This window comes from Ruditapes philippinarum, unplaced genomic scaffold (genome assembly GCF_026571515.1).
Source record: "Ruditapes philippinarum isolate M1 unplaced genomic scaffold, ASM2657151v2 ctg592_1_1_1_1, whole genome shotgun sequence".
Lineage (NCBI taxonomy): Eukaryota > Metazoa > Mollusca > Bivalvia > Venerida > Veneridae > Ruditapes > Ruditapes philippinarum.
This window is the reverse complement of record NW_026854960.1, coordinates 390,093-413,009: the sequence shown is the minus strand read 5'-3', so window position 1 is coordinate 413,009 and position 22,917 is coordinate 390,093. Positions and strand designations below refer to the sequence as shown.

The following is a 22,917-nucleotide window of genomic DNA, read 5'->3' as shown; positions in this document are numbered from 1 at the left end:
GCACAGCAAAAGAACACATCTGCTGCTTTTTTAACTGTTCTCTTTGCACAGCAAAAGAACACGTCTGCTGCTTTCTTAACTGTTTTCTTTGAAATTTCTTAACTGTTCTCTTTGCACAGCAAAAGAACACGTCTGCTGCTTTCTTAACTGTTTTCTTTGCACAGCAAAAGAACATATTTGCTGCTTTATTAACTGTTCTCTTTGCACAGCAAAAGAACACGTCTGCTGCTTTCTTAACTGTTCTCTTTGCACAGCAAAAGAACACATCTGGCTGCTTTTTTAATTGTTTTCTTTGCACAGCAAAAGAACCTGTCTGTTGTTATCTGAATTTTATTCTTTGCACAGCAAAAGAACATTTTTGTGGCTATCTTAATACAATTTTTTGCACAGATAAAGTTGTACCTGTTGCTATCAATTCATTGCACAGTCAAAGATAAATTTCTGTTGGTATCAATTTACAATTTTTTGCACAGCAATAGAACATATCTGTTTCTATCTGAAAAATATTCTTTGGACAGTGAAAGAACATATCTGTCACCATATGAATTGTAATGTATGCGTCAACAGAAGCAAATACTTGCAGGTATCTGAAGAACATTCTGAACATTTTGTAAAGATGCTATCTAAATCACATTTTTTGCACAGCAAATGAACATTTCACAGAATAAGATAATTTCTTCTGATATCTGAATTATAAAATACATAATTATCGTCACTTTAGTGCAGTAATGGGATAACTCCTATTAAATTATATAAGGAGTTAACCTGTTACTGCACTAATGTGACAATATAATTATCAATCTGTTACCATCAATATCATACCTAAAGAACATTGAATATTGGTTATGCTCCTTTTTAAAGGCACATTATGCCTCAGAAACAAATAAATTTTTATATCTTTGGAAAGGGCAAACTTGAGTTCTATAAAGTTGATATCATGGTTTGGAGCATATTAGACGCATGTTACCATAAGAAAATTGTGCTTAATTTGAAATTATTTGTCATAAAAGTAGCAAAATGTAAACAAAGTTGTATTTTGACTTCTATGCAAAACATTATTTCACTATTGCTGTACTAAGTGCTAGTATGCAGCAGGAGAAAAAGATGGTTCGGGAGATTTGCCAATGAGTAAGTTTTTGGAAACTATAAAAGTACACCAAAAAATAAAAAAAACTTTTGAAAAATAAAATTAAAAGCATTTCTGGCCCAACAATGGGCCTTTAAGGATACACCAATTTTTTTTCCATCATAATTTGAAAAGGAGTAATAATGAATCGTTTTCTTATATATCACCTACATTATTTGTTTAAACAATTATGACTGCAGAGTTACAGTAAAGCGGACCCCCTACTTCTTTTCTCCCTTTCTACTTCTTTACACGTTGATCAAGCTCTATTTGACAGTAAGTCATCTTCTCCGGAGAGAAAATTATTATGTTGTTTTGTTGATAATGTAACATAATTTTTTTTACCAACATTGTTTTTCCAGCCATAATCATTTTCAGATTAATTTTCTACAAGGTACATCATGATTATTTTAACTGAAACAACATGAAAACCGGTTTTTCGAGTGATTTTGGCTTTTTTTCCGTTACGTTCTCTGAATACCTTACTTCGCCAGGTAAATTCCACGTAAATGCTTCATTTTAACAAAAGCATCTAAAAATCCATTGTTTTCTAAGTAAACTGTGTACTATCCTACATAGATAAAGCTCTTGTTCTCAAATTTATTTGGTTTCCATGGCAACAAAAACTTGTAAAATCCATAACAATTGTTGAAGATGACAGTAATTAACTATCTGAGGGGGTCAAGAATTCAACTAAAGTAAACATGAAATTACATTTGTTTTCAATTGTTTTTACATACTTAAGAAGATTTATCAAGGGAATATATACCTCCACTAAAACCAACCAACCCACCATTATTTTACAACCTTTTTTTTTCATTTTGTTTAAAAAGAAAAGAAATACATGTGTTACAATTTCTTTGATGTCATTACAAGTATTTTTTTACCTATTTTTCATTCATTTTTTTTACTTACATAACGATAAAAACAAAAAAAAATGTGAAAACAAATAATCATGATTAATAATGCATAAATATAATATCATTTTTCTTCTTTTACATTTCCACACAGCTATTAATATCTATTTCATTTTTTCACTACAGTTACATACATTACAGATATACGAGCACATCAAACAAGAGCTTGTCTGACTTTTAAGTACAAAGTGACTTTCCATTTCCAGTGCTACATGCTCTATAAAATATTAGGATTACCTAAAAACTAGAGTAAAAGGCTAAACAGTGCAAAAAAGAAATAATGATAAAGCTGAAGATGGCTGTAAAAGGCTCACTGTAGCAATCATCATGGATGTTGTCAATAAAGCAACACCAATTTAATAGCTGACAACCCTAACTACAAAAACTTTAATCTGACAACCAAAATTTCAAAAGCCCTCATCAGCTGACTAACCAAGCTATAAAGCCCCTTATTGGCTGACAAGACTTTTAACAGCTGACAACGCAAGCTCAAAAGAACTTAATGCTGACAACCCAAGCTATAAAGAACTTAGTGATGACAACCCAAACTATGAAGACCTCAATGCTGACAATCCAAGCTAAAAGGACCTTAATGCTGACAACCCGAACTATGAAGACCTCAATGCTGACAATCCAAGCTATAAAGAACTTAGTGATGGCAACCCGAGCTATAAAGACCTTAATGCTGACAATTCAAACCATTAAGATCTTAATGCTGACAACCCAAACTATAAAGATCCTAATGCTGACAACCCAAGCTATAAAGAACTTAGTGATGATAACCTGAGCTATAAAGACCTTAAGGCTGACAATCCAAGCTATAAAGATCGTAATGCTGACAACCCAAGCTATGAAAACCTTACTGCTAACAACCCAAACTATAAAGATTTTAATGCTGACAACCCAAGCTATGAAGACCTGAATGCTCATAGTGCTCTAAAACATAGTCCAACCCCACACTGTTTAATTTATATGCTTGGAATAAAAATATGGACACTTTGCTGCTTTAAACTACATTTCAACCTGAAATTCAAATGCTGACAACCCATAAATCATGATATACTTAATTCTCAATGCTGATGACCAAAAAATAAATATTAGTAGCTATGATGCCAAATATAGTGACCAACAGAATCCCTTAAGAATGCCCAAAACCTTCTTTATTGGTTTCTATGCTTATTTGGGTAACTGTGAACTGCCAAATTCAACCATCATTAACAATTTAAGTGCAGTCTTGGGTTAAGTTTTAGCATTAATTTGCCTGGTCATCTTATAAACGAATAAATTGTTAATTTGTATATACTGCTGTTTTAATTGTTTAAAAAGAAAAATATTAAGAATTTTTTTTTCCAAAAACTGTGAAAAAGTCTCTTTAAATCTAACGTCAAAATAAATGGTCTAAGATGGACATTTAAAAAAAAAATCGTGTCAACTTATAATATATGCAAACCCTCTGGTCATCTATCAAAAAGTTAAATATTTGCACTCCAAATTGGGGCTAAAAAAAGACAATAGGATAAATGAGGTTGTGATTTCAACTTTCCTATGAAAAATGATGTTAGTGAATCATTTAAAGTATGAATTTAACCCACACCTATAATGACTGGATTCTACTCTTTAAAATGATAAATTTCCATGTCACAGAAAACACATCAAAATTTTTCACGCTCAAAACATTTATGTCCTTGGGGCGATTTTAAATGTCCTTTTGTTTTTACAAATTTTTGCTTTATTTTTGTTTTATGTCTGCGCTTGAAAGGCCATAGGGGTCAAACTGACCAGAGCTTTGTTGGTAATTAGATAAAAGATGATTAATTGCCCTAATGCGTAAAAACTTGTTGAAAGTGGTCAATGACAGGGTTTTTGTTATATGGCTGTTTTGTTAGAGTCATTAAACAGGCATTAATTTTTACATGACAGCCATCCCTTGTAAAAAAAAATTGGACATCAGCTGAAAGGTCCATGCTTTCTAAATCAGTCATACAACCAAATGACAAAGTTTAACAAGGTCAAAGAGTAATTTAACTCACATGTATAACTGTTTTCCTCTCTTGAAAGGCGAAAAAATAAAAATAATTTTCTGAATTTTTTTCTTTAATCTAATAATTATTTATCAACAACAATCTATGGTAAATTAAATTCATTCCCCTACAAATCAAATTACTTGAATAAGATTTAAACCTTTGATTTGAGCCCTGGGTCAAAAGGCACTTGCTACCCATTGCCAATGTAAACCCTTACTTTCTGTTTCTATCATCATGCAATTTTTAATTATAAAAAAAATTTAATTTCCGATCCAACTGAAGGCCAAGAATACTATCATTTTTAATAAATAAAGAGGACAAAATAAACCCAAAGACAAAACGTAACTAAAATTGAATTTCTGACAATTACCAAAAAATTTTTTTTAAAAAAATCAAAAAAATTCTGTTGTCATAAATTCACAAAGAAAAAACAACACCAAAAACACACAATCTCAAAATCTGGTATTCATTAAAACTAATTTTGAAGAAAAAAAATTGAAACTGCCTCAATTTTCTTCCAACCTAATTTTACAAAACTTTTGGTTTAATTAAATTAACTTTCAAAAAAAAAAAAAGATTAATTATAAAGGATGAATTAGACAAACACATTTTTCAGTTTTCAACAACATTATTTTTTCATTTCTAAAGTTAATGATAAGGAAAAGGCCATGTTTCTGCCAACTGTAAATAATACTAACAAATGAACATCTTTCATAAAACAGAGACCCACTTGAAAAGAAACTCTTAACAAATTTTATGCATTAGTGAACCAAACAATTATTTTTCCAACATTTTACGAGGGTAAATCCTTTTGTCTCTAAGATGGTACGAAAGCTACTAAAAACTCTTTGAAAGAAAAACCAAGGCCATTTATACTTGAAATAAGCACCAAACTTAATTTAATGCCCCATGCCATTTTAATGATTCATTTAGACCAGTAAATATAACTGCCCAAACAATTAACGAAGTTTTGCTTTTTTTTTGTCTTTTTTTTTTTCTTCAATAAAAAACTACAATACCTAAGAGCATAAAGGATGAAATTTTTCTAGCATTGTAATAATGCCTGTACTAATTGAAACCATAAAACATCTTGATGGCACTGAAACTTTCTGAGTATTTCTTATATTTTTTTACATCTTGTTTTTTTTATGTTCACTGCCCTTGTTAACTAGACTTTTTACATTTATACAAAATGGACTAAATTTGATTTATTTATTGTGGATAAAGACAAAAACATTGTTGTTTTTTTTCTTTCCTTTCTTCATTTCTGATATTGTTATAATAGTATGTACATCAAATAGAAAAGATTTTGATTTATTACAATGCCTGATCATGGATTACATTTTTTTTTTATTATATAGTTACATATACATGAACTATTGATGAAATAAAATGTGTATTTTAATAGTCAATATTTTCACTGTTAAATTTTATTTTTCACTGCAGTGAAACATATTTTCTATATTTTCACTGGTATCTTGCTGGACTACTTTTTTTTTAATTCAGACATTACAGAAAATTAAAGGGGAAGTCTTTTGAATCATAAGGTCAAAAAGAGGAGAAAGTAATGCAGAAATAATATTCAGAAAATTCCAGTATTTTTCTATAAACACCGATTTATTTCATCTCATGGGATGAAGATTATCACATTTCACTCGGAAGCCATTCAATAAAATATTTATTTTCATACGTCTTGAAGAAAATAAATCTTGTATTTACAGAATAAAACTTGAATATCCTCTATTTATACAGAGAGGGCCATTCTGTAGAGGTTATACTGTATATCTATTCTAACAACATGATATAAAAGGAACACTGTACTTTTTTTCTACAGTACTAAATTTCACCACTCTAAATTCTTCATCATAAACTGATCAAATTCTCTAATGTATCAAATTTATATCATACGTTTTAATGCCACACGAACGGAATTGACTCTCCTAAAATTCTCTTTAATATTTGAAAAATGTCCAAAGTCACTCCCCACTCCCCGCTAATTAAGCCCTCATTAAAAACACTGACACCAGAACTGAAAACACCACCATTATATAAACAATAATTAACTGCACCCCTGAAGTTGATAAGTTATAAAATTCGCAATTAGATAATTAAAATCCTATGCCCCGTTATTAAAAAGCGAGTCTTTCCCAGCATGCATTGGGACAGATATAGTTTTACTGATAATTCCACTGACACCATGACATTTCAAATATATTCAAATATCGGTCCCTATCAGTATTTCCTGACATATAAATCTTGCATTATCTTGTAAATTAAGCCATTTTTGTTTCAATTTGAATACAGCCATTAAAATGACAGGATAGTCGTATCTAAAAGCTCAGCATCTGGTCAATGTATGAAAATGGTGGCATGCCTATTGCACGGAGATATTTTTCAAACATTTCACCGTTCAAATCAGCAAATAATGGATTCCAGAATACTCAACATGATTTAAAGACAAAGATTAATGGCGAAACGAAAATCATTTTTATATCACTTATGTGCAAAAAAACGTACAATTTTACAGACTAAATTAAAGACATGCTTGCATATCTGTAGTACAGACAATGTGCATGTAATTCCTGCAAGTTTTTATCCCCCTCTAGGTACCAGATGTAGCTAATTTTGTAAAGTGTGACTTTGTAGAAGTGGCTTAGTTTGAAAAACATCACGAAACAAAAAACAATAATCATGTTTATGACACGCCTTTTGACTCTTAATTATTATATTTCTAATGTTTGATTTGTAAGTAAAGCCAAGATTATGAAGGTCATATCGTCACCTTTAAACTCCTTATATAACTTAATATGAGTTAAACTTGTTTCTGTACAAAAATGACAATATAGACTATGGCAGAACCAGCCAAAAAAAAAAACACTACTCAAATTTTATTAATATAATTATAATAATTATAATATAATTATAGGTCATGATTCATCCTAAAGTTCATGATTCACCCAATAGTTCATGAATTGTCCTATAGTTCATGATTCACCAAATAGTTCATGATTCACCCTATAGTTCATGATTCACACTACAGTTTATGATTCACCCTATAATTCATGATTCACTTTATAGTTCATTATTCAGGCTCATGCTGATGGCACTGTATTTGAATGCAAATACTTAAATACAGGTGACAGCAATATGAATGGAGGGACCTCAAATAGCAAAGCTGTAAAGTTTCCATGTGAACATTTTGGGGGGGGGGGGGAGTCAATTGTGGATTTAAACCAACTTCTATACCCCGATCCACACAATCAGAAACCTCACATGAGGTAAGTGCTGCAATTATAAGTATGTATTTACAGTGACATTTGTTTGAGTTAATACTAAAACTCCTATGTAAATTAGTGATAAGTAAAATGCAGTAGAAAATGAGCATTGTATTTATTTATTTGCATACACTCATGTACATGATGAACATGAACAAATATATGTGTTTAATTTTTTGGGGATCAAATCCGACAGAAACAAGATGGCATGCGCTTCTTCTTTTTCTGAATTCAAATTTTGGTAAGGTAAATGCGGGACTATATTCGATATACACTTATATTCAAACATGAGCCTATTTTTGAAGTTCTAGCGTAATGTCAGGGTCAGATTGTTGTCACAGCCTCGGTTATTGTTGTTTATAAACTGTAAGCAATTTTGGTCATATAACACATTAGTCATATTGCCTTACATTGAGACATCACTTTCGTAATTACAGTTTAAACTGTGAGGTCCAATATAAATATATAAATAGTTGCAATATTGCTTTTTATACAAGCTATTCTGTTTGACAATGGCTGCAAAACTGTTGCTTCAAACTCTGACAATGGCTTTGTTAAAATATCAATCTATGAATTCTATTAACATTATAGCTTTTTTATAACAAAGGGACAGTAAACAAGATTATAACAAAGTAAACTGCTCTATGCTCTATAATGTGATAGTATATTAAGGGCATTTGGCTTTGTCATAGCTTTGGCTACTGCAACAATGCTGTAGATGACCCATTAATACCACATTGTCTGCTTCAATGCTGCATGTGACCCATCAATGTTCCATTGACTGCTACAATGCTGCAGATGACCCATTACTACCACTGACTGCTACAATGCTGCAGGTGACTCATTACTACCACATTGACTGCTACAATGCTGCAGATGACCCATTACTACCACATTGTCTGCTACAATGCTGCAGGTGACCCCATTACTACCACATTGACTGCTACAATGCTGCAGATGACCCATTACTACCACATTGACTGCTACCATGCTGCAGATGACCCATTACTACCACATTGACTGCTACAATGCTGCAGATGACCCATTACTACCCCCATTGTCTGCTACAATGCTGCAGATGACCCATTACTACCACATTGACTGCTACAATGCTGCAGATGACCCATTACTACCACTGACTGCTACAATGCTGCATGTGACCCATTACTACCACATTGACTGCTACAATGCTGCAGATGACCCATTACTACCTAATTGACTGCTACAATGCTGCAGATGACCCATTACTACCCCATTGTCTGCTACAATGCTGCAGATGACCCATTACTACCACATTGACTGCTACAATGCTGCAGATGACCCATTACTACCACTGACTGCTACAATGCTGCATGTGACCCATTACTACCACATTGACTGCTACAATGCTGCAGATGACCCATTACTACCGCATTGACTGCTACAATGCTGCAGGTGACCCATTACTACCGCATTGTCTGCTACAATGCTGCAGGTGACCCATTACTACCACATTGTCTGCTACAATGCTGTAGATGACCCATTACTACCACATTGTCTGATACAATGTTGCAGGTGACCCAGTACTACCGCATTGAGGGTTACAATGTTGCAGGTGACCCATTACTACAGCACTGACTGCTACAATGCTGCAGGTGACCCATTAATACCACATTGACTGCTACAATGCTGCAGATGACCCATTACTACCGCAATGACTGCTACAATGCTGCATGTGACCCATTACTACCACATTGACTGCTACAATGCTGCAGATGACCCATTACTACCACAATGACTGCTACAATGCTGCAAGTGATTGCCACACTGCTTTGCTATTCTTGAAACTGCTATCAAACCAAGCCAATAGATTAATACTCTAGTGCTGTAGATGAACCATATCTAACTCAGTGCTTTGCTATTCTTGAAACTGCTATCAAAGACAAGGCCAATATGTAGAAAAGTTTCACTTATTTCCTTGAAAATGACAGTGACTATGTTTCAGGCCCACTCTTTTGCAACTGGTATAGTTTTAAGCATTTGTAATTTGGTCTATAGTAGCTACACACATTCGACTCCTTATAAATAATTCACCTTGGAATTCCTTCTTGTATTCTACAGTTGTGTAACCAGCTTCATTAATTCCGAAAGACTTGTTTTTCCAGCTGTTGTGTTGATTTGCAATTGAATGCCTGAATAGGTAAATTAATGCTATTTCAGTAAATAGACACGTTATTAGAGTAAAATTACATAAAACCGTTTTAAAAGCATCATCAAATTTCCTTTGACAGTTTTTGTCTCAGTAATTTTACAGTCTAGAGGGCAATTGGCCCTGTGGTAGCTGTATCACATAAGAAACTTGACATGCAATAAGGAAGGGGTCAACTAGAGATCAGAATTGTCCACCAGTGTCAGTTCTGCTTCTTATCTCTGGACACTAGAGTTAAATCCCATTTTAATGGACAATTTGCCAGCTGGATTACAGTGAAACTCATGCATAAAAGTGTCTACAGATTTCCTCAGTAGATAAAGAGTTGGAAGGTTTTTAAGGCATAAGAAAGTTTTTCTTGCTGAAGACAAAAAGATGTGCGCAGTGTCAATTACAGATGGAAACATTCTGTATCACAGTTACTTCCCATTGTTTTATTTCAAGATGCAAATTTGTTCAGTGGATGCTAAAGATTAGTTTTATAGCTAATTAAACATTATCCTATCACTTCTTGTGGAATGGGAAACTTCAGCAAAACTGGCACAAGTGATCTGAAAAGACTATGTAAAACATCACTCATTAAAATAAAAGGCTGCTATAGGAAACAATGAGATTTACAAAATGAAGGACAAAATGAAGGGCAAAATAAAGGACAAAATGAAGGGAAAAAATAAAGGGCAAAATGAAGGACAAAATAAAGGACAAAATGAAGGCAAAATGAAGGAACAAAATGAAGGCCAAAATATAGGACAAACAAGTTATTAACTGCTACACTTCTGCACCTAAATTTAAAGATGGCATTCAAGTTTCTAAAAAAACTTTAGATTACATTCTGTAAGAGAACATTAACCCTTTGACTGCTGGCTGCAACCTAACCTACCCATGCGACCAGTGCAGACCAAGATCGGCCAGCACATCCTTGCCATCTGATCATGGTCTGTACTGTTTGACATTCAGGCATTACGTATTTTGAAATTTTCCCTTAAAGCAATCAATGGTTTTGTCCGAAATGAAAGATGGACAAGTCAATGTAAGATAATTAAAATGGTAAGAGTTAAAAATTATTCAGAGAATTAATAGATATATCCTTTAAATCACATTTCTGTCTTTTACTTACCTAGAGCGGAGACCTCTTTTAATATCTAAAGACCAAATTTTCATACGGCTACGGGTCAGAATTTATATTCTCGCGTCTGAAAAATAAAAATGAAATTCTCAGGCGTCAAATTGAAAGAATAATGGCATCGCATATTGCGTGTTAGACCTGAAAAATCTTATGCACATCTCGCCAAAAATACCCAAACAAAATTACTACCTATCTATAAGTAACAGACACTAAGTCTAAAACAAAATTTTTTGAATATTGTTATTACTAGATATAAACCATAACTCAAAAACTTATATTCAAAATAACACTGCCACTAACACTTTTCAGATGATTTTGTATGAATAAGTCTAGTCATGATCTTGGCTAGCACAACAGATCAGATCACCATCTCTTTGTTTTCTTTCTTTTTAAGGTCTATACCTACCTAACATACACCGGATTGACCTGTGTAAATAATAAGTCAATAATGATAATCATAATAATTATTTTATTTTAGGATCAGCCAATTAGTACTTTCACTGTCGATTGGTACTTTCAAATTATATATAAAATTGAGAAGATCATAATTAAAGTCAACTGAGTCCGGTCAAAGTTAGGAAATATGTGAAATGGTCTAGTTGGCGTGCAGAGGCCCCTTCATTGACGGCAACATTTGAAAAGTCACAACCAAAATAAAAGAAACAAATCTTCACATAATTAACAACAGCAGTGGAAGAAATGAAATTTCAGAACTTACCGATTTTATTTCTAAATGGATGTGTCAAACCTCTATTTTAAAATTAGCTATATTATTAGCTATTGGGATAAAACCGTCCATTTTTGTTGGTCAGCCAGTGCCATTTAGAGCATAGTCAGACAGTCAGTCAGTCTTTACAGATGCAAAGACTTTTTTATACACGAAAAGCTAATTTTGAGAATACAATTATTTAGCGTCCGATTTGCAAGGGACAAACTTCTCCGAAACCGTAAGGAACCAACATAATTATTTACTGCGATCAAAATCAGGATTCAAGACTTTTCATACATTCATTTAAGTATGGGGTTTTACCTATTATTCTTCAATTACTTTAATGATAAACATTACGTAAAAAAAACTTTTAACTTAGACTTAATTATTGTACTTACTGCAAATCGAAGTGCTTATTTTGGATGGACGTACAACAAACTGTCCATAGACAAAGATTTTTATTCTTTCAGCATCCATAATGCCCGAGCGATACCTTTCCTATGCCGATGATGCCAGTTGGTTTTTTTTTTGAGATTTTTTTTTCATTTCGCCAGTATTTTGATTATGCAATGGCACAACTTTCATTAGAAAATCAGCTCCTATTTACATAAATACAGTCCATTTAGACTGACAATGATGAGAATGGTTTTATTAAGAATGAAATGTCTACCCTGGCAATTACAGTATTATACAACAGAATAGGTTTTGTGTACTATACAAATATAAAAAGGAAATATGACTCACTTACTTGAAAAAAATCGACAGAAAACTTACTAACGATAAGTTGTTTAAAATGACAAAGTCGTAAACATTATTATAGGAGATTAGTTATCAAATTATGGTCGTTGAAGCTTTAATAGAAGTTGTGTTGGACTCTCATTTAAAATTCCTTGAAAAAAACAGTTCCAATTTCAATACAGATCAGGTCAAATATTACTATATTTAGCATAGAAAAACATTGTCACAAAAACAATCGCTTTATGTGTCATCGGTTGCCTTAGAAAATACTCAAGGTTGCCAGAGGGCAATGCCACCTTTAAAATTTCACTTATATTGTCCCGTATTTTTGTTTCGAAAATTTGTCCCGAAATCGATGTCCATTATCTAAAAGTCTCAGACCTAATAGTGCTTCTTCCACTGTAATATCCCGGCGCCTACTCCAGAAATCCTTGTAATGTATCATAGACAAAACTGTATAAATATTTCAACAAAATAAAGTAATCATTTCAGATTGTATAAAATAAGGAATAATCAGTCTGATGGAAAATGTTTAAAATACAAACATAAAAAATTGATATTTTGAGTATTTTTTAACCTATTGATGTCATCCAGACATTTAAAACTCTACAGAAATAACACAAAGGTTTCAAAATGTTTCAACATTGTCGAGACAGAGTGGTACTCAAAAGGTGCCAAAGTTTTTATTATCGAGACAAATTAGTCGCCATAAAGGCAACACAAAATGTTAAGTACATTTCTTGTCTTACTATACCAGACAGCAAGTTTATTTAAATCGCTGAAAGAGAAAGAAATCAACCAATCAAATTCAAGACCATACTGTCATATTTTGATACACACATCAATTACACAGTGGCCATTATTTCTGAGCAAACCACAAATCAAAAACTCCAATCATCTACAAGTCTACGAAATTTCCATTTTCAAAAATCATCACGTAGCCACAGGGCTTACGAATTCAAATCACTGCAGGAAGATTAAATTTGCATGTCTTGGGGATTTTCCGGACTAAGTCTAGCTCCGTCTTCGACCAGACGCTGGCATTCAAAGTCTTATGATATAAATACTGGTTTCAGGAAAAAAAGATAGCACAATTCATAATCGTAAATTTTGCAGACTGAAAAAGCCCTGTGATTTGAATTAATTATATTCTAAGTGTAACTTGATGATAGATAGCATTCAATTACAGAAAAAGTCTTCATAAGGATGCAAGCTCGCAGAAATGTTTTTTCTGCAACATTAAACGGGATCAAATGTTATATAATTGTTTCTATATTCAGAGATGAGAGATTAGTGCTTTGTTTTCTATATAATATACCAAATACGTCTTCATAATTACTTCTTGTTATTCAAAAGCAGATATCTTGCTATCTTGCGTCTGTATTTTTCGTATTTTTCTTTTAGTTTTCTTTAAAACGTGCAACAAAACTGTTCCATGTTCCAAAAAACACAAACCGCAACTAAATTATTAAGTTACTTATCATAACATCATAGTTACATGTCTGCTTTTAGTTTTCTGACCAAAATTTTGTTTTTCTGCCAACTATAAACTTTTTGGTTTATACAGAATTTATTTTACTTCGATTGTGTAGGAAACTTTAAGCTTATTGACACACTTTCGAATCCGTTCCTGGAACCAACCAGTACTGAGCAATGAGTTTAAAGTTTCTTGCTCAAGGAAACAATGACTGGCCCCCGACAGGGTTTAAACTTTTTTGTTTCGTACTTTGCTAATTCTCGTAAAAGGAACCTGAAACAATATATAATTCCTTGATATCTTTTAACAAAGGACATATATAGTACTAACTAACAACAAAATAGCACGTAAAAATTACAATCTACCCCTATCAAATTTGTAAAAGAATTAGGGTTGAATATAATGGGTGCTCCCTTTCCAAATATTCAAAACACTAGGTCGGACTCATCACAGAGTGAATTACACAGTTGCCACAATAATAATTGTAGAAATGTAGCCAAGAGATGTACCATGTGCTAACTACTGCCAAATATGGTACAAGCGATTCACAGAACTTTCACAAATTTAACTAGCTGACACAAAAATTGCAGATGTGATATACATGTTCACTGGACTCGGTTTCAAACATGCACAATATCTGACTAAACTTGGACTAAAGTTATTTATTTCAAGGTGACATTGTGTTTGACTACAATTCTTTTATATAGATAAATTATTATATTTTGGGTTCATTAAACTGCTATGAACTAAAGAAGTATTTTTAAAACATTTAAGATTCTTAGCAGCATAATTAAAAGAAGAGTGTTTAATAGAGTTATATGTTACGGCACATAAAAGAATGCCAGTTACCATTATTGCTAAGAGGGTTAAAAAGAGCATCATCAATTTTCTTTTATTAACAATATAGAGGTGTAATTCTTAAAAGTTCAATTGTCATAATCGAAAAAAATTAAATCTAAGAAAAAGAAAAAATACCAAGCCGACAGAGTAGGTAAATCAAGGAAAAGAAATGTGTACGCAATAAACAATACAAGTCCTTACCGTTATGGCATTACAGGCAGACGTTCAGGCAATTTTTGTGTGTGTACTTTGCTTGAATTATTACATACAAACCCTAAAACAGTGTCCCCAATTCTTTATACGGCCAGACACGATCACCGGAGGCAATTTCACCATGTTTTTATCCATATTTGGGCAAAACATGGAGAAAATTACAATTCTTGAATATATCTATCATCATTATAACTTGGCACAAATATTTACAGGCAGTCTGCACTGTTTGCCATAAATCAAACAATTTCTTCAATATTTCCATAAAACATAAACATTGGCTAGCGGAGCTGCCATAAAACTCCCAGACAATAAACACACTATATCTACATACCCTACTAACTGAACAAATCTCCAAAATCTAAAAAAAATCTCGCCCCTTGCCTCTTTCTCACAATGTTTGCGAATTTATCCAAAAGTTCAAATGTGGACCCCAAAGTAGCTGAAAATGAAGGCAAAGTATACAAAATGTTCGTAATTTTATTAAAAGCTTAATTATTACAAACAGCGAGTTGGTTGCTTTATGATAGAAGTGATTCTTCAATGTCTTTTTAAGATACACAAAGCTAGGCAAGTCGGGGGAGAATTTCTGTCTAATTTCCGATTAAATATCATAAATGATTACCGTAAGTCTTTATTCTCAACCTCTTATGTAGAATAGACATATTTCAAGAAATATAAACTTCATTTAATTAGTTAATATGTACCATAAAACAAATTTGTGTCAGAACTAGTGGTAATTCACAGCAAAGTAAAATGACAGGACAATTTTGTAATAAAACGGCCCTGTTCAGACGGATTTTTTATTTCTTAAACATCAGGGGAAAATATCATTCAAACCTTGTTTTCCTCATAATCTAAATTTGATCACAAGTTATTGTGGATTTTTTATTGCCCGCCCAGTACAGATTAATAATGAACAAAATGATATCAGAGGGCAGAAATTGGTAATTTAAACAAAAGCAAAAGGTTTTTTCCTAGACAAAAAGAAATTATTAAATGACATGTGAAAAGAAGCTGATGTAAGATTTATATTAACTTCTGTTTTAATTTCTTAGCACAAAACAAAGAACTGCATTGGGCCAAATTTCTATTTTGACCTTTAGTTCTGGACAAGACAACTCAACATTTTAAGAGAAAATTTAAAAATAAAATTATGTTCTGACCGAATGACAAATAGTGCCGACAATGATCAAGGCTGTGCTGACTGATCTGGGTATGCACTGGTCACATGAGTAGATTCATGGCCACACAACTTCAAGTCCATGGCCATATAACCTTGGTGTCTGTGCATTCAGACCACCCTCTTAATCTATAGGATAGCCCAGGTAATCCATTCTGCAGATAAAAGTTAATTCCGAATGAAAAACTGGACTTGCAATTGCCACCCATAAACAGAGCCTGCCACATTCTCAATTTAGCCACTCTGGGCATTCTTTAAAGCTTTAATTTCTGGAATTTTAGTCTTTCACACAGATTCTGCAAGTGTTGAGGTTATATGCTCTAAAATTACTTATTATACAAATCATAAAACTGTAAGTACAAAAGTAACCAAGAGTGGCGCATGGCAAAGTGGTTAACGCATGTGACTTAAGTAATTTAAGGATTACTGGCCATGTGGGTCCAAACCCCATCAGGGGCAAGCTGTTGTTTCCTTGAGCAAGAAACTTTACATTCATTGCTTAGTGGTTTAACCTGGACCTTTATCTTTGAACTAACTCAACTAAATGAATGAAAACTTCAGGTATCAAACAAAGACAGTTTCATAGTTTAAAATTCTATAAAATAATGTCAACTTATAATGAAAAGCATTACCTAAATGGTTCAATATGAAGTTTACTTAAATGAAGCTGAGCATCAACGTATCTCTTTTAAGGTCGGCATTTAAGTACCATAACACAAGTGCAGTTTTATAAATACCCATTCAAAACAAGGAGAATACCCTACAAAGCAAGGGTAGTTACTATAGATGCACATAATATGAAAAGTGCATGCTCTATTTTAAGAAGTTGCTCTATTTTTAGTAGTTAACTAAATGCATGCTCTATTTTTAGAAGTTGCCTAAATGATTGCTTTATTTTTAGTAGTTACTTAAATTCATGCTCTATTTTTAGTAGTTACCTAAATGCACACTCTATTTTTAGTAGTCACTTAAATTCATGCTCTTTTTGCGACGGACGCGCCCTCAGGCGCGTTCAGAGCTAAGTCATCTACACATGGGATTTCGTCGGCTACAATCGCGCAAGGTGTCCTCAACCGATTAACAGCCCAAGAAATAGTACATGAATTTGATCCTTTAAAACACCGATACTTTGTCGGGATATCTTAATATCTTCCATATTTAGCCTTTTCAATTTCAAATTAAGTTATCCAAGTTAAAATATGAACGTATTTGATTGATAAAAACGTTGTAGTCCCGTAGTATTATTGCGCAATATGCAAATTACTGCCGAAACGATTTACCGCTGTCGAAAAAGTAGGACAGCAAATTATACTATAATAAAGGTGTAAGCTCTGAGTTCAAAGAAATTATTAGTAGGAAATAAATATTTCTACATTATACAAAACATTATCATTAACAAATCAAAAGTTTTTTGTGACTCTAGAATAACTCGGGCATTAATAAAAGAAGAACTATTTTCGTGACTCATACCGCGGGTTTTGCTGAATATTCAGCAGTTATTAATAAATTAGATACAGTACAATGGTTAGTATAAATATTTATTTTTTAAAAATGCATGTAACAAGAGAGTTTTTCAACACTTTACCACCATGAAGTCTTTCATGGTAATCTTTATTGAAGGAAGTTATAATATCAGTTCTTCTTCCGATTCTTGTGGTTTGTTTACATATTTTTCTAGGTCACGATATGAGTTAACCTTCGCTATTCTAAAAATAGATTCTGCTTCACTTGTGCTGATTTTTGGACAGGCGATTAGTACACATTATACATGTAATAAACCAGCGGATTACATGCAATACAAATGACTTATATTTTATTGTCTATATGCCCACTATGATAACACGAAGCAATTCTAAATAGCATTCTCACATGTATAATGTATTATGCTTGAAGTTTATTTGCATGGTTTTATTTTAGAAATATTTCGTTGTCAGTTTTTTCTTCTATTTACATATCATTTCTTGGAATAAATCGATATATCAGGACACTGATTTACAAGTTTGACCAGAGTTTTTAGGCATACATTTCATTCTGTATTTAAATGCTTGAAAGTAGAAAATCTGAATTATATCAGTTTGGGACACAAAATATGTTGCTTTACAAATTTCGAACTTGTATGGAACAAATTTTCTCTGTTATATATTTTGTGTTTTGTTTTTGTTTTTTGTTTTCTAAAAAGAGCCTTAATGTCTCTCCGGTTGCATGTCCGTCGCATTCAGTGCTGCAGCACTTTGATTTTAGTAGTTACCTAAATGTACAATGACAATAACCAAAGAGCTACCTAACATGTAGAATTGTTGTCTCTTAAAAGGACTATCAAACCTTCAGCAATAATGAAAATAATTTCATTCAACTCAATTTTTTCCCATTCAATTACATTAGAGACATTACAATTTGTGTGTCTGAATTCTAAACTGGACTTGTATTATATTGATTGCCTTAAACTTTTTCCTGGAGGTCAGTTCACACCAGGAGCATTTGTCCGAAATATTAATTCTAAAAACCCAAACCATCATTTTGGACTTTTTCTTATTAATAATTCAAACAGTACCCTATCTGTCTGTAATGTAATAAATGAGAAACATCCAATAAAATGTCAAAGGTGACCATTTGTTGATTAAATATACATAAAATATGAAATTTTCGTCCATATTTTTTCTCTATGAAGACATGGAATAAATTCTGACTGATGTCTGGCTAGGGAATCAGATATAAAAAATTATCATATAACTGTACACGATATCACCATTTTCAAGTTCCATTTTTGATCTTGTTTGATAATAATCTACTGCTGTTTGAATTATGCAGCAACAAACTAAAAATGCAGGTCATAAATATACATGTACCTTTCATTTATGATGGTTCTCATAAACATTTTTGTAATGTTTAGCAGAAAATTTTACCCCAATAAGAAATCCCCATTTTGACAGATGTGCGATAACAGGAAGTGCTGTCTTTAAGTGTCTATATAAGGGACTGAAAATGTTGACATTTAAACTGCATCTCCGATGACATATTTCAACAGTGTTTAAAACCACCGCTACGATCTTTCTCCAAAACACTCAATTTCTTCAAAATGCTGTAATATATATAAAATCGTACAATGTTTTGTATTTTTCATTTTGCACTTTTTATTAAAATAATGATTTAAAATCTCTTCAATCTAAAATGTCTCCCTACAATAGACAGATGGCAATTGATTTGAAATAGATCACAGATGTTTAAAAGAAAAAAGATACATTAATAACTAATGATTTCTTGAAAAAACAAAATAGGGAAAAACTGAGCAGACATGAATATAAGAATATAAGAAAAATCGAACAATTTTCTTTTGGATCCCTTCTGACACTGATTCCGTCTAAGTTACGGTCTTTAATGGCCATGTATGTAAATTTCATGCCGTGTGGCAGTTTGAATTTGTGTTTTACGAAGTATGATCAAATGTTATTCGCCACGTCTTACACGAGCAGAATTTCTGATGACTTTTATGTCCATCCAATGTCAAGCCAGCTTAGCATTACGCAGCGGTCCCACAAAATTCAATTTATTTAATGGCCGAGACAAAAGAATACAAATTTTACAGCCATAACTAAGACAAAACCTAATAAAGATTTTCAAGAATTCGACTAAAAGACGTACATTCTTGATTTCTTGATTATCAGTCTCCTAATAAAATAACAATTAAAACTTGGAAACAATAACATTATATTTTCTTTCCCCTTTTGTGATTTGAGCAAATATTTTCAGAAATTATATCAGTAGACCAGACTCAGGAACATAGCAAAAGGAAAATAGTTAAGTCACCTTTTTTGAAGGATTTTTTACATGGTCGATTCTGTATTTCTTTGTTACTAAACAATTTCGCTTACTCTTCAAAAATTCCCCGATACGAATAAATTTGTAAAATGGAATTTCCCTGTCTTTAATTTGGAACAATCCATTGTATTTGTAGAGATTTTTAACATATTATTAATCAGCAAACAATATATACATGTATATAGTCTGGTTTGAATGCAAGGATGTCCAAGCAGGCCTGACCATGCTTATGGCCAAGGCAAACCTTTATTAATGAGTCCAACATGGGAAAATTGAAAATGACCTGCAGGGGCTCGGTTTTATTGCACATTTCATGGATGGCAGTGGTGTGCCAACACACCCAGTATAATCAATAGCTTAAACAATGAAAAACCCTATTTAATAATCTACAGAAATGCTATGGTCATTAAACCATGATCCCAATGCAGCCCTTTTACACAAAATCGTCAAAAATGTACTCAGAATTCTTTTTGCCGAAGAAAGATTGAAATCAGAGGACGCTGATGTCAGATGATTAAAAACCAATGCAGACCTTTATTTCAATAGCTTCTCATGAAAACATAAAATACAAAACAAACTTCCCTAATTAAAACCTGTTAATTCATTAAAATCAGGCCTTAAACAAACATGTTCTAAAGTGTTTCCATAGTTACAAAACTGTTCAAATAAAATTTGTCGAAGAGCAAAAAAATTTCAGACTTTTTGAGACTGAAACCAACTAAATTCAATCAGATGTTTCAAATATTTTTTTTGTCTAAGAACACTCCTGTTTGTTAAAACAAACAATCTAATCTCTTGGAGGCATTAAACTGTATCGCCACAAAAAAAACAGTCTTCAAAGTTTTCATCTTCAAGCAAAACATTGGTTTCATTTTCAATAGTTCCGTTAGAATTTAACAGCTTTTCTTGAGATAAAATAACATCAGAAAGGTGCTTTCTCGGTTTAAAAAAGCAAAATTTATGACTTTTCAGACCAACTGTTCTTTCTTTACATTAATCTATCCCGTTTAATTTAGCAAACAGCAGTGCTGGAAATCAAATTTTCATTAAAATAAATCAGATTCTTACAGTTTAAATGTACATAATACATTTAATAAACTGTTGAAACAAAATTATATCAATACCGACTGTAGATAAATTATCAAGATCTTTAAATGAAATACAAGTAACCAAGTTAGAAACAGATTTCTAGGGATATTTTTCAAGTGTTATAAAGGTCAGATCGCAGTTTGTTTTAAGTTTTTCTGTAAAACATCTGTTTAAATCATAGACCAGTATTTTGAGATCTAAAGGTTTAAGCAAAGGATTTCAACCACTTTCAACAAGTTGATGGGATTTCATAGAATAAGTAGTGTTTTGAAAATCAGAGATGAAACCTAATTATGATACCATAGGGGTGTTTTTACTGTAACTTAACAGAAATCTTAAGGTAATCAAAAATAATCCACCTTTGAACTATTTATAGTACATATCTCTATAAATTAGGTATTTATTGTTTCTGAGTTGATTCTTGAAACAAATTACAAATAATTATATTAAACATTTCATTGTTAACAAATCATAACTTTTAAAAGGTATATATTCATCAAAAAAAAAAAAATAACAACAAATATCTTTGGCAATATTTCAGTGTGTATAAACTCAAATATTTTTATTCCAACAATCAAAAGTTTGCTATTTAGAAGTTGGCAGAAAAAATGTAATTTTAAAAGCAATTTGTTTGTTCGAATGGAACATTTGAACATTTCTGAAGTAATTAACGTAAATTGAGATCAGTTTCATAGCAGAGAAGTTACAGCTTTCCTTTACAAAACAACGATAAAATCTAACGAATTTCTACGCAATAAAACAAAACAATGCTTTTTCCATCATTACGCGTTACAAACTAGAAAATTTCAAACTTCACTAGCTGTTACAAACTGCACCTGCAGCTGTAATAGGAATTAAATTGGTGTTATATTTTGAAAGTCTCGGCTTATTGAGACTTACATACAGATGGTGCGAGCCGTTTTAACAGTTACACGTACTCAAAGCTTATTAAGTGTACGATTTCAAATGGATTTCGCAGATTGTACAGAGTTGAAACAATTTCAAAACAAACTTCCTGTATTTCAAGATATATAAGTACCTTAACTGACCAATTAGCAATGCTTGATACAAATCAAAATCATCGGTGCAAAAATATTGTATCGCTAGCTGCAAGTATTTAAACAGATACTTTAGTCACGCTTCAGCCGTTAAGACAGACTGATCCATTTAAGTGGAATTATTGAAAAAGTTCAAAATCCGGCAAAACGTAGATAGCTTTTATGAGATTAGTCAATACTTTATACAAGTTTTTGTAATGAAATATCATCTAGTGATTTTCCATATAAAGCAAGTTTAATTGCGGCTTAATTGATTCTTATATAAAATCAATGATGCTTTGCTTGTTTTTCAAGATGAGATAGCTACAATGCTGCAACATTATCCTCCAAGCTGTGTATTTAAAATAAAAATGACCGCCTTTGTAGTGTCTTTGAAAAGTTCATTTTTGCCATTTAATTCATATTAAACCCATACTTTTTTTCAACAGAAGTGTCGAAGAGCTTTGATTCCTCAGTTTTTTCATGAAATTTCAAAGAAACTTTTCGCATAAAGAGATGATTTTGGGACAATTTTTTTAGATGTTAATTCCACTTTGTCTAGCTGCCCTTGGGGGAAGGTTAACTTGCTATATGATTAAGAAGTACATATAGAATGGGTAACTGGTTGGGAAGTACATATAGAATGGGTAACTGGTTGGGAAGTATATATATAGAATGGGTAACTGGTTGGGACGTATATATAGAATGAGTAACTGGTTGGGACGTATATATAGAATGGGTAACTGGTTGGGACATATATATATAGAATTGGTAACTGGTTGGGACGTATACATGTATATATAGAATGGGTAACTGGTTGGGAAGTATATATAGAATGGGTAACTGGTTGGGACGTATATATAGAATGAGTAACTGGTTGGAACGTATATATAGAATGGGTAACTGGTTGGGAAGTATAAATAGAATGAGTAACTGGTTGGGACGTGTATATATAGAATGAGTAACTGGTTCTGGGACGTATATATAAAATGGGTAACTGGTTGGGAAGTATATATAGAATGGGTAACTGGTTGGGAAGTATATATAGAATGGGTAACTGGTTGGGAAGTATATGTAGAATGGGTAACTGGTTGGGAAGTATATATAGAATGGGTAACTGGTTGGGAAGTATATATAGAATGGGTAACTGGTATAAACAAGG

General features: G+C 32.3%; 1 protein-coding gene across 6 annotated transcripts in view; it reads right to left on the bottom strand.

The window, feature by feature from the left end:
* Nucleotides 1-22,917, bottom strand: part of LOC132741637 (caspase activity and apoptosis inhibitor 1-like) — a 171,151-nt gene that overhangs the window by 128,348 nt on the left and 19,886 nt on the right. For 2 of the 6 annotated variants that reach the window (XM_060729856.1, XM_060729853.1), the window contains exons 3-4: nucleotides 10,648-10,723; nucleotides 9,416-9,513 (exon numbers count right to left, since the gene is read on the bottom strand). The exons of 3 other annotated variants lie outside the window; for them this stretch is intronic. The gene's annotated coding sequence lies outside the window, so the exon portion shown is untranslated. The remainder of the gene's footprint in view (nucleotides 1-9,415; nucleotides 9,514-10,647; nucleotides 10,724-22,917) is intronic. One more of the 6 variants, XM_060729854.1, reaches the window with a different exon arrangement.